This window comes from Gymnoscopelus braueri (genome assembly GCF_963280865.1).
Source record: "Gymnoscopelus braueri genome assembly, chromosome: 6".
Lineage (NCBI taxonomy): Eukaryota > Metazoa > Chordata > Actinopteri > Myctophiformes > Myctophidae > Gymnoscopelus > Gymnoscopelus braueri.
The window spans coordinates 42,254,801-42,268,474 of NC_137607.1; the positions used below are offsets into that span (position 1 = coordinate 42,254,801).

The window sequence follows — 13,674 nt, forward strand, 5'->3', positions numbered from 1 at the left end:
CGTGCGGGCTGGGCATCCTGTGGTGCAGGACACTATAATAAAAATCTATCTATCTATCACACCGTGCAACCCCTTTTTTGAGCAGGAGCACGCATAAATTTAAAACAACCTTAAATTCACACCTCAACAAAGTTAACAAAGGCTGCCAACTGCAGGTTGTCACACCAGCATGAATTAACATAACCTTGTTTCACCAGACTTTCCACCTCGGAGGAAAGCCTGGTATTAGTTATTAAATGGCCCGTGTGATCCGGTCTAGGCCACGCCTACTGGGGGAAAAAAGGGGGGAAATCCTCTGATTCCGGGTGTGCGGGTTCCGGTTTTTCGGTGCCGCTTTGTTTTGGTTCCCCCTGTTACCATTTAAATGCTAAATCGAGTATAACTACTAGTTTAGTCTCGCCAGTCGCTACGAGTTGGAATAAAGGATAGATATATCAAACTAACTATTTCTACAAGCTAAACTACGCCGCATCAAGGGTTTTATTGGGTAGGCCCTAAGATTAAAATGCCCTTGATCGCGAGGAATTATTTCAGAAACCCGAAAATGGTATTGATCCCAGGCTAGGACTAACAGAATGAGCCTAGATGCATATCAATTGTCCATTGTGTGACCTGTAGTGTAGGTGTTAAGCGACGTGCGTGTGACGTCATTAAAATAGCGTCCCACCGCTAACAAAATCACCAATACAACACTGGTCCCGGGTGGTAAGTCTATTCAGATGTGATCCAACGTTGTTTATTAATGTTACAGCTGCTCTGTTTTAGGCTATTTTAATTCCTGCCTTTTTTTTGCCTTGGGGAAGTGTGTGTGTGAAACGAAGTGTTGCTGCCTATTTGCGGCTGTCTTGACGCTGCTGTAGTCTCGGTAAATAATAATTATTATTTGTGAGAATGTCTCGTCGAGACTATACCTCCTGAAGCTGAAGGCCATCCTGATGCCATATTGAACACTACAGGTTTGTTTTATTAAAACACATTCTTACTTAGATCAGTTGATTAAAAAGTCACCGTGATTGAGAAGATGTGGAGGTTCATCGATCGTGGTTTGTTTGTGTAGGCCTGTGCTAAAGGATACGTTATCCTCGACGTCCTGCAACGTTTTACCACCACAAATGCAATACTGGTTTTAAAATCATTTGACAATGACTCAACGTCTATGAACACAAGCCTAAAAAAAGCGACAGTTTAACCACTTTTATACCTAAAATACAGTACATTGGCTATTTGAAAGGAGCAGATCTGAAAGCTTTTTTAAAGTTTAATAATTTGGAATATTTTTAAAACATTTTAACTACACAAATCTTGCATGGGAGGTCCCTGGCACGAAACATTTTCAGATGGGGGTCTGCGGACTGTAACATTAATTTGGGGGTTCTTGTCATGAAAAAGTTTGAGAAACATCAGTTTAAACATTAGCAAGCAAGCCCAAATAAGCAACTACTTTAGAAACAAGCCCTAACTACCAATATTTACAACCCAGTGAGCCATAGTCGGCTATTAGACCTCCGCCTAAAACCGGGTTATAATTGGTCTAACAGTGAAAGATTTTTAGAAGTCTAGGCTTAGCCTAGACGTTGATTAGCAGTTATAGACGTCTATATTATAGACGTCATTTCAACGGCTATAATATAGACGGTCTATAAATAGACGCTTAAAAAACTGCTAATCAACGTCTAGGCTAAGCCTAGACGTCTGAACAACTTTCACTGTTAGACCAATTATAACCCGGTTTTAGCCTAGCCCTTAGACGTATTTTAGACGTCTAATAGCCCGAAAAATGCTCAGTGGGAAGTCGCTTAGACGAGTAAGCAGACATGGCAACACTGCTAGCCCTCTGCTCCACACAGCTGCAGTGAGTGAGATTCCACAATCCCATCGCCTGAAGGGATGGGACCTTCTCTTTGGTTGCGAGGCCATTCAAAATAAAATGATCGAAAATGTCATTTCACTGCGACTTTAAAGCTACCTAAAATGGTTCTTTAAAGGAACCATTTCCTCAAAGAACTTGAGTTCTCTAGAACCATATGAGAAACATGGCACCATTTACTAAATAAAATGGTTCTTTAGTGGGTTATGTTTCTTTGTGGAACCATATAGCCATTTAAAGAACAATTATTATTCAATAAACATTATTAAAAAAAACATTATTATTAACAAATGAAAAGCAAAAAACAGAACAAGCATTTAAATACATTTGATTGCCATCTTTATTGACATATGGGATACGAAACTTAACAAAAACATGCAGCAGCACACCACTGTCAAAAGGATAATACAATACAAGGACAATAAGTAAGAGCTTGTGTGTGTGTGTGTGTGTGTGTGTGTGTGTGTGCGAGCATCACATAAAGGGGGTGGGGGGGGCAGAGGGAGCTTCACTGGAATGAAATACAATAAAAGCAATACACATTCAATGTAATAAAATCAAATGATGTACTATACAAAACATCACAGCAAATCCAGCTAAAACCATAATGTCAGATCAATATGGACACCGTTTCAACTGCAATTAGGTACAGCATGGAGAATGTGTGATCAAGCAATTAAATATATTGTACTATAAAAACAAAAATGAATTAAATGGAAAGTAAACAGAAATTATATTGATTTAATTTAGTCATGTTGAGATATCCTGTCAACTCAGATGTCTGAGAAAAGCTCTCATTAATTGTTTAATTATGTTGAACTATTCCCGTTATGAATCAGCATGTGTGTCTTCAGACTTCCTTTGCGATTGAAGCTTTTTTCACAAACTGTACAAGTAAAGGATTGTGATTGTCCCCCTGTATGAACCATCATGTGTGCGTTCAGATACCTCGTCTGACTAAAGTTTTTACCACAAACTGTACAACTACAGAGTTCATCCTTTATATGAATCTTCATGTGTATCTTCAAATTAGACTTTTCTGAAAACCATTTTCCACAAACTGCACAACCAAAGTGAGGGGGAGGACGCGGACAATCCCCTGAATGATGCTTCATGTGTCTTTTCATGTGCACCTTCAAATTAAACTTTTCTGTAAAGTTTTTGCCACAAACTGTACAAGTAAATGAACGCGGACGCTTTGTGTGAATCTTCATGTGTCTTTTCAGATAACCCATTAGCCTAAAGACTTTTCCACACTCCGTGCAATTATAGATTCCTCCCTCTGAATGTAGCCTCATGTGTACCGTCAGAGTTCCACGTTGCATACATATTTTGCCACAAACTTCACATATACAGGTCGTTTTCCCTGTAGTCATACTACTTTCCCCTGTATGCTTCATCATGTGTGTCTTAAGACTTCCACTGTTATTAAAACTAACATCACACAATGTGCAACTAAAGGGTTTTTCTCCTGTATGAGTCCTCATGTGTATCTTCATATGACTTTTTAATTGAAAGCTTTTGTCACAAACACTACAAATAAAGGGTTTCACTCCTGTATGTTTCTCTCTCCTCAGGTGCTTCTTCAGATCTCCATGCTGAATAAATCTTTTGTCACAAAATGTACAAATATGGGGTTTTTCCCCTGTATGAATCATCATGTGATTCCTCAAACTTCCCGAAGTAGTAAACCTTTTGTCACAACCTGCACAACTAAATGGTTTTTCCCCAGTATGGGTTCTCTTGTGCTTTGTCAAATGTGCATTGCGAGCAAAGCTTTTGCTACAAACTGTACAACTAAAGGGCTTTTCCCCTGTATGACACCTCATGTGTATTTTCAGATCAGACATCCAATGAAAGCCTTTACCACACTCTGCACAACTAAATCTCCCTGTATGAGTCCCTAACGCATTTTGTGTCTTGTGTGACTTCCTTCCATTTAAAGCCGACTGATTTTCCCTGGTCTCATCCCTAGTCTCATCCCACTCAGCACTGTCTTCAGTGTCAGATTCATCATCATCTTCACTTTTCACTGCCTCCGTTGACCTTTGAAGTGGATCATCTGGTTTCTCCTTGACCAGACTGCGGCTCCTCTCCTGCTGTTCAGGGGAAATCTCTTTACACACAGAGGCAAAAGATAAAATGAGAGAAATCATTACAATGACATTCCAGGTAAGGTAGGGCGGTTTCAAAAAATGGAAACCACAGTTTATGACCCCCCAAAAACGGGGTACTCTGTTTAACCATCTAATTGATTTTAATGTAGCCAGCGGCCGCATTAAATGGTCTGAGATGACAGCTGTTAAACGAATACAATCAGAGACTGCTATTACAGTCTTTCGCCAGCAGATGGCTCCTTTCCCCAATACACACTCGAGTCTAAAATGAACACAACATAAACAACGGCCCTTTATTGACTGGGGCATACTATGTCCCCGCATTTAATTCTATCTTAACTGATTGATGTCAAGTGTGGCTATTAAAACTTGGGTCAGTTGTTTATGTCACAAGTCTATCAATACGATTTGAAATGTGAGGACTGGACCGGGTGGGCGATTAATTTATCCCGCACAGCAGGACTTATTATTTTGTCCATTAAAAAGCCATCTGTAAAAAAGTAAACTTGGGTGTTTGTGTTTTGACACATCGTTGCAGTGAATGGTGTAAACCGCGTTAGGCTACTCTCCTTCAACTTCAATTCATCTCCTAAATTGTGATCTAGCTTGGTCCTGAAAAGAATATCCTATGGAGTGGATATGTTTTACAATTCTTCGTTGTATAAACACGTTTGTCAGTGAGACAAGTGCATGGAAGCAGAAAGACTCGTCTCTGTTCATTTTATGAACACGTAACCCGACACTGGCACTAAACGTGTTACAGCCGAATGTATACTTTGTCGTGGAACGGGGCTGTGCACCGAAAATAATAGACCTACAAGCTTACAACGTGTCACCGGCGCACCGAAGTATAACTCCAGCTGGGAGCTCTATGCTGGGGAGCGGTGCTGTTCTCACATTATTTCATTTTAGATTTTTGGGCTGACGGCGGGCGATAGGAATATTTTGGCATATCACCCAACCTTTGTAGAAATTCAAAGTGTTCCCATATTGGAGGTGTCACATTACTTTTTGAGACCAGGTCTCCAGCTGTTATTTGATGCGCTGCCATTCTCTATACTGCTTCCGTAGACAATAATCACTGGGGTGCGCGCAACGCACATGTCACACTTTTTTCAGGTAGGTTGCAAAATTTCAACCAATCAGGAGAGAGGACCCATTTATCAGCTTCAATAGTGTTCCAAGTTCCAAATGTGTCTGCTCATTTATTTGTGTCATCGCTTTCAATTCCACTTGTTTAATCTGTCTGAGTTCTCTATCCTATTTGGATAAAAATGTTATCCCTACCTGAAAATGCATTTTCTGTTTAATAAAGAGCTGGAAAGACATGGAGACTAATGTTAGAGAACAAACACTCTATAGTAATGAATACTATCAGAATATAGAGCTATTTAACACTTATTGTAACCAAAGAAAATCACATCCATGAAATTACATCCATGAGCATCTTTCTCCAGATGGAAACCTACCTAGGACAAATACACGTCTTTTTTGCTCTATAAAAAGATCTCCCAGGTTGGTTGTCTATCTCCTTCTAAGAGGAGAAGTCCCTGGTTGTGTGGTTATAGCCTACCCTACATATTAACTCATCATACTCATCATAGTGTTCAATCAGGGGATGGTTAAATCTCTGTCTAATTATTACTTTTGAATGGTGGAAAATAATATTAATTCAAATGTAAATATAGTATTCTTGAATCATTTTGTATAAAGTGACCAACACATTTATTCTAAGGTAGGGTGGGCTTGGTGTCATTTTCCTTGTCTTTGTAGGCCCATTATTATAAATCAGACATGTGATAAGTCTTGTGCACATTTATCCATTATTCTGTTGTAATGAATATTATCAGTATTGCCCACCCTATTACTCCCGATGAAATCTTCTATATTTTCGCCACACGAAGAAGCACGGTTTATACATCGTTGCGCGGCAAACATAGGCATTAAACAAGATCACAACGCGGCATGGATGTGTCGTGTTGTGAGCTTAGCCGCACTACACCGTGGTACGACGAAGCATTATCAGGCAACATTCTATGCAAGGCGTTAGCTTGTAGCTGCTTCTTTAAGCGAGGCAGAACAGAGCACCATCATGCATGGAGTCTAAATGAGGCTCCGTTCAAACCACACTGCCATGGATCAGGATGCCACGCAAAATAACAAGACATGAGGTCTTGAAATATACATGTATACTTGTTTAATTGCCGATCAATCATGGCAAATGTTGAATAATAGTGGATAATAGTGCTGACACTGCATCTGTTGCGACTGCAAGGGGTATCTTTGTAAAGCAAAGGCGTCATCACGTCAAGTTTATAGGTTAAATTAAGTTCGCTCCACACAACTGTAGCCTATTAAACTCGGATCGGACGGTCGGCATACTATTAGCAAATACTCTCGAATTACCCGGCTTTGCAGTAAGGAAAACTAACTGAACAACTTAAACACTGCTGGTCTGGAACCAGCATCCAACCAAGTGATGTCCAGTGTGTTGGATGTCCAGAACCAGTCAATGTTATTTATGTTTAGGGGGTACTTGAGAGATCAGTGTCATCACTTTCACAAGTTAATTTGCTGGTGCTGACTCTTTAACCACTTTTTTTTGCGCATGTCATTATAGGTGAAAATCTTCAAACATTTTCTGAATATCAAAAGAAAGTGGTCAAAAATAGATCTATTTTTTGTGGTACTTTTGCATGACACTGTCATACAACAAAGTATAAAGCGTGGAATTCATGGGAAAAAAATTATATGGAGATACAAGGTTTCGATATATTGTATTGCACAAGTACACTTTGAATGTGGTGGTACTTAATGAACACTGTCCAAGTTACTGTATTTGTAGTTGTATAGAAGTACCGTATGTATTACAATACATAAAATTATGCATTGATTCCTTCTTAGATTTTGTACAACTATCACAATACATGATCAGCACTTTATTTGCACTTCAATACTAAGTGTATGGAGGATGTTGTTCCCAAAAATGGCTATGATGTGAGCTTTTAGATCAGCCATCTTAAAATACTTTGTCTAACAGGTCCGTTCATGAAAGTCCTTGCAGACTCTTAAGAGAGCGAGTCACGAGACACCGTCATACGACAGTGTATTTTTAGATTAGTCCTGATGATGAAACGGAAACATACAGTCAACATGGATGACACTGTGCCTCAAGAAAGTCAAACCTCCATTCACAAGTCAAAGTTCACCCACTAGCAGCTAATGATTAGCTACTGCAAAAGTGAAGCCATCAAACTAATCGATTTCATTGTCACTATGACTGAGCCGTCACGTCGTTCGGATAGGCGGTGCAACCAATATGTCCATATATACATGTAGGCATATATGGATATCCAGTTGTCCAGAACTGTTGATGCAACTGTTATACCCACATTTGGGCATTCCCATATATGGGCATATACTGATGACATCAAAGATTTCCATATATGGGCATAAAAGGGACACAGGTAGACAGACAGATACAGAGATCTCCGTTTATGGGCACAAAGGGGACAGACAGTTAAATGTGTTGTTTTTGATTCATCCAACAAAAGCAGCTTATGATGATGAACAACACTGATTTGCACATGTGTCTCCAGGGTGCCTCTGATACGCCCATGTACTGTATAAGCACATCGGTCAGATAGGCGGTGCAGCGTAGGTGTTCGAACTCTAGACAAGTATCAAATAAGTCTTAAGTGGTTAATCATACTATTTGAAATAATCGATAGTTGCAGCCCTACATCAAAGCCACAGCCTTCTCACCCAGGACAAGGCCAACCAACCATAGCAGGTACACAAGAGGGGTAGCCAAAACTGGAAGACACGTACAATGCTACAACCAAGGATAAATAAACCGAAGGATAAACTTTACCGAAAGGCCATCGATTTAATACTTTTTCCATAAATTAAAGCTGTAAGGCAGCCAAAGCGATAAAATGATTAGTGAATTAACTACTTCAGTTCTATTTCAAAAATAGAGAAAATAGCCAAACCACAAACTCACAACTCGTCGCATCACGATACTTGTGAGCTTGTTTTTACTTAGTTTTTGCTTTAAGTTCTGTGATATCTTGTTTTTATTGTTAAATGTCAGATACTACAGATGAAAATTAGGACTTTATATTCCTTTATATTTACACTGCTTTCATAACTGTACTTTAATTGAATGCCTAGTTCATTAACACATACTGACCCTCTCAAATAAACAAATAAAGTCAAAGACTCAAGTATCGGGGTTGATTACTTTGTCCACCACTCTGCCAACAAATAATTATACTGCAAGTGTATTTGATCAAATCAATGACCATATGAGAGTGTCTGTTAACACAGATCACTCTCTGCAGTAGTAAGTGGAAACAAACAGATTAAAAAACTAAACAAAACTGTACATACCTATCCTGTACAACTTTACTACAGGGTTCATCATTGCATCAAACAGTCCACGTCCCTGCTCCTTCTCTCACTCTTCCTCTGACGAGAATTTCTCTCTCTTGATACTGTAGAGACCTCTCCCTGTGGTGGTCTGTGGAAATCCCTAGAAGAAAAAAAACATTAAGTTATCATTAATCAACCTTACATACCACAGAGAAGAGTTTTTCCAGCGATCCCCCTGTCTGTGAGTCTGGTCGACCCCCACCATTGGAATAGTGGGAGGCGCGTGGCTCAGTGAAAATCGGCTAATTCCACAGCTCCAAACTTCTTTTTTTTTCCACAAATCCTCCTCGTGAATGTTTTCCTCTCTCGTGAAATCTCGCGTCTCGCGAGATTTACCGTCCTCGGCTCACTGCGCTCCTCGGGACGCGAGAGGAAAACATTCACGTCGCTGACCATGAACGCCAGCTCGTGAGTGATAAACAGTGCATGTGAAAGTATCAGGAGACACCATGAGGAGGATTTGTGGGAAAAAAAAGAAGTTTGGAGCTGTGGAATTAGGCGATTTTCACTGAGCCACGCTCCTCCCACTATTCCAATGGTGGGGGTCGACCAGACTCACAGACAGGGGGATCGCTGGAAAAACTCAACGCCACTTCATACCTCGGTGAGTGAGTATCGACACATCAAAGATAACACTTAAAATGTCCGGATTTCTCCTTTAACCAAACAATATCACTTACCCTACCTTTAAAGCTCATTATTTTGTAGCTCCAATCGGAACCTTGCCCCTCCGCTATAAAGCTCTGAGATGAGGTTACACATTACTAGGTGCCTGTAGGGGGCGACACCGGCGAATATTTTCCACTATGCATGATTCTTACCCTTTTCCGCACATCATATCCAAAAAGTAAAGGTCGACCCCCCTGCTCTCAGATGTTTAAATTTTTAGCCGGCGAGAAAATCTAAGCGACGGGTTGAAACAAGCGTTTAAATCACTTATTTAGTCAGCCTGTGGCCAGTCAACCCCCGTCCGCATGCGCAGTACTGCTCCTGTAAGATTGCATTGGGAGAACATGCCACAGGCTGACTAAAAAAGCGATTTAAATGCTTGTTTCAACCCGTCGGTTAGATTTTCTTGCTGAGAGCAGGGGGGACGACCTTTACTTTTTAGATACGATGTGCGGAAAATGGTAAGAATCATGCATAGTGGAAAATATTCGCCGAAAATATTAGACAGGCACCTAGTAATGTGAGACCTCATCTCGGAGCTATACAGCGGAGGGAGAGGTTCCAAATGGAGCTATATATTTTGATAGTAATCATTGTTATAGAGATTTGTTCAGTAACAGGGGTCTCTCCAGCTCTTTAGTAAACAGAAAATACATTTTCAGGTGGGTTGCCAATTTCATCCAAACATGCGAGAGTACCCATTTATAAGCTTTCATTTGTGAGTGTTCAGTGCTTGGGCCCAACAAGGTTAAACTGCAAACTAGAAAGCTCCACCCCCCCTCTCTGCTCAACGTCGACAACGACTGAGCTGGTTCAGTCGGGAGAGAGATAAGCCCTCGCCACCATCAACGGCCGCTACACAACACAAATACTACAAAAGCTTTTCGGCCACAGCCGCTTATCGACGCCGGAATTGGGACTGTGTGTGAGGGCGAAATCAGGAAGTTGAACATGGAAAAATGGTTCATCGAGTTGTCAAGGTTCTAGAAAAGACCTCACCTTCAACGTGTTTTTGTCCACAACTATTCCTGCGTATGAGGGAAGATGCTACGACCCCACATCAGCTGATGGTGTAAGTCCTCCACTAGTAGTCAGATAAGGATCTTACTGTAGAAGCACAATGCAATGTGTCTGGTTTGTTACACATGTCAGACATGTACTTATATTATGAGATATACTTTGTTACGTTGACAATGTGGGTTTTCATACCAAAACACCTTATCTTACATAGATAGCAATTAGCAATATTAATGCTTATAAAACCAGAACAAAAAGTTTTAAGCTCAGGTAGCCTACTTATATACGACTCAGGCATATATGTCGTGCAGTGCAGTTATGGTAAGTTATGGTACTCGATATGGAGAGTTGCCGGTGTTGATGTGTGGCCCAGTGGCCAATGAGGCACCATTCATTAGTCCAGTGGTTCTCTAAGTGGGGTCAGGGCAGGGACCCCCAGGGATCCTAGAGGGGTTTCCAGGCGGTCTCCAGCTAATTGATAGATAATTAGGAACCAAATGGACCCAGTGGTGTGTTCTACCGTGGTACGCTGTATACGCAGTGTGGCCTGTAGATTTTTTTTCCCGGTGCCATCATATACATCCAAAAACGTTCGAGACGTCGTATCGGATACGTTGATACGCATCTGATACGCTGCACGCAGGAGGTCTGGGCTGGACTAGTAGTCTGACTGGAGGTGAAGGCTTATCATGTGTGTGTGACTATTGTTCTTGAGGTGATAATTAATGGCTACTGGCGAAGGAATTCACACTTTAACTCAATGACCTGCCATTCACTTCATTGAACGTAGGTCACTGAATTGAGTACTTTCCATTAGTATTAAAAATTGCGGTCATAGCACAGCAAACTCTTGAATCTTCAATACAGTTTGTGTCTTCAATGCCAAGTTTAAAATATTCTGTAATAGATATAGGAATGCTCGCTGTTAACACTGCTATTATATCTGATAAGCCTAATCAGCATTTATTTATAACAATCCTTGCACTCTTCCATGGTATTAATCCATGCTTTGCATTGAAAATGCATCTAAGGCTAAAAGCAGCTCCGAAGTGGTTGAGTTACAGGGTGATTAACATTAGAAACAGTAGAAAATCAGTACAAAGCATATTGTAATTGTACTCAGTGTTGCTGTGAAACTGGGCCTGGCCGAGTCTGTGCGGGGCAGAAGCGCATTTTTTTGTTGTTGCATGAATTATTATTTACGCGCGTGCGTGCCGTGCGTGTGGAAGGAACTTAGGGAGGGAATAGTTATAGTATACCCTCCAAAAAAATCTAGAACACACCACTGAATGGACCCTTAGCCCTGCCTGATCTGTAACTCTGAGTGTACGAATATGAAACCTCTCAGAGTAACTCTCTGTGTTATGGGGGTCCATCAGTGGTGGGTTCTACCGTCAGATGCTGTGTACGTCGTACACCTTGAGATTTTTTTTCGTCGCCACCGTACACCTTCAAAAACTGTTCAAAACAGCGTGTCTGAGACGCTGATACGCTCTGATACGCTAACTGCCCAAGGCTGGGGGGCAGCAAGAATGTGTGGGCTAACTCTGAGTTGATGGCTTATCATGTGTGAAGCTATTGTCCTTGAGGTGATAAGTAATGGCTGCGACGGAATTCACACATTAACAATGCCTTGTAGAGGAAGCAACGACTTGGTCGGTGCCTTAACCAGTGTTGCCAGATATTGTGAGAGAAACAAGCAAACAGGTCTATGAAAACAAGCCCAAAAGAAGCGAGCCCTTTGCCCTTTAAACATAATACATTGGCTATTTGAAAATAGCCTATCTACGCCTAGCCTATCTACACGATGCAACGCTTTGTGAGCTTGTAGATCTGCTATTTTCTTTTAAAGAAAAATGTAAAACATTTGGAATATTTTTGAAACATTTTAACAACACACACAAATCTTGTATGGGGTCCCTGGCATAACATTATTTTCAGATGGAGGTCCATGCAGACAGACACATATTAATTTGGGGGTCTTTGACTTGTTTGAGAAACACTGGTTTAAAACAACATAGGAAACAAGCCCGAATAAGCAACTAATCTTTAAGAAACAAGCCCTAAAAAAAAACTCGCACCGCGCAACCACCAATACACCAACTTTACAGAAAAACAAGCCCAAAGTCGCTTAAAGTGGACATGGCAACACTGTACCTAACCTGGGGAACTTCACCAGGCTACTTCACTGCCAGTCAGTCCATGTGGAGTGGACGTAGAGGAGATAGTCTACCGTTTGACCACTTGATCACATTATAACTAAGAGTATCTGCGGCGCGAGAGTCTGATGGATAAATAGATCTGACCATCGACTCTCTCTCTATGCATCTATTTATAGAAATCCTTGCGCTCTTACATGGTAATAATCGTTGCGTTGCATTGAAAATGCATCTAAGCTTGGAAGTGGTTGAGCTCAGGTGATCAGACATCAGTAAGAAAAATCTGTACAAAAGAAAAATCAGTACAAAGCATATTGCGTGTGGGCCACACACGTGTGCGAAGCGCGCGAAATTTTTTCACATTCAATATTTTTGTGGGCCACACATTTTTTACATTTAATTAATTATAGACGCGCGCATGCCGTGCGTGTGGGAGGCAGGGAATAATCATAGTATACCTTCAAAAAAAAACTAGAACACAACACTGGGGTCCATGGCCTAATGTATACGAAATTGTGGGTTCTTGAAATTAAAAAGTTTGAGAACCATATACACTTGTGTCCCAATTTGGGCCAACCCACAGTCATCAACGCGTGGTCCCCCCACTGACCGACCGATGGGGGTTAAGTTGCGCCTACCTGTTGTCAAGTGATTTTAAAAGTCGTGCATTTCATTTGTGGTTATATAATTTGCACACACGCACGAGGGACATTGAGTGAACAAAAGGCGCTCCTCTTCGCCAGACACGGTACAGCCAGCTTTTTAAAAGCTTGTATGAAAACATCAAACGCCAAGCTAACATTAGCGTCTGGCGTCTGCAACGTATTTAGCACAGGCCTGCACAAATAAATCACGATCGGCTAAACCTCCACGTCTTCTCACGGTGACTTTTAAATCAACTAAGTAAGATTTCATAAAACAAACCTGTTGTGTTCAATCATGTAATGTGATCTCCTCGATTCAGGTCAGGATGGTATTAGCAGCCTCTGTGCTGAAGGAGAAAAGTCCTCCTCGTTCTTTGTTCAACATCCAGTGCGACAGCTGAAGCCAAGCGTCGAGCTCGAGACGAGACACGCAGTCAGCAACACTTCCAGGAGTTCCGCTAGTAAACTTCAAAATAAAAGAGATTGTGACGATATTTTCATTTAACAATTTCACATTTTCAACAAGCCTAGAAAATAGAAGAGTAAGAACATGTATTGACAAAATAATTACTACATTTTATCATTTTAATTTGCTTTCTGTTTATTTTATTGTGTTGTAGTGTTGTTAAATTGATCTCCCTAGATCTGAAATAAAGATTGAATTGAACTCCATCCATCCATCTATCCACACACACACACACACACACACACACACACACACACACACACACACACACACACACACACACACACACACACACACA

General features: G+C 40.9%; 1 long non-coding RNA gene across 1 annotated transcript; it reads right to left on the minus strand.

Moving 5' to 3' along the window:
* Positions 1–2,231: 2,231 nt before the first annotated feature.
* On the minus strand, positions 2,232–13,314 carry LOC308087446. Its single transcript, XR_013933335.1, has 4 exons — positions 13,191–13,314; positions 10,090–10,197; positions 8,380–8,521; positions 2,232–3,983 (listed from the first exon to the last, which is right to left on the minus strand). It is a non-coding gene; the product is annotated as an uncharacterized lncRNA (long non-coding RNA).
* Between the last annotated feature and the right edge of the window lie 360 nt (positions 13,315–13,674).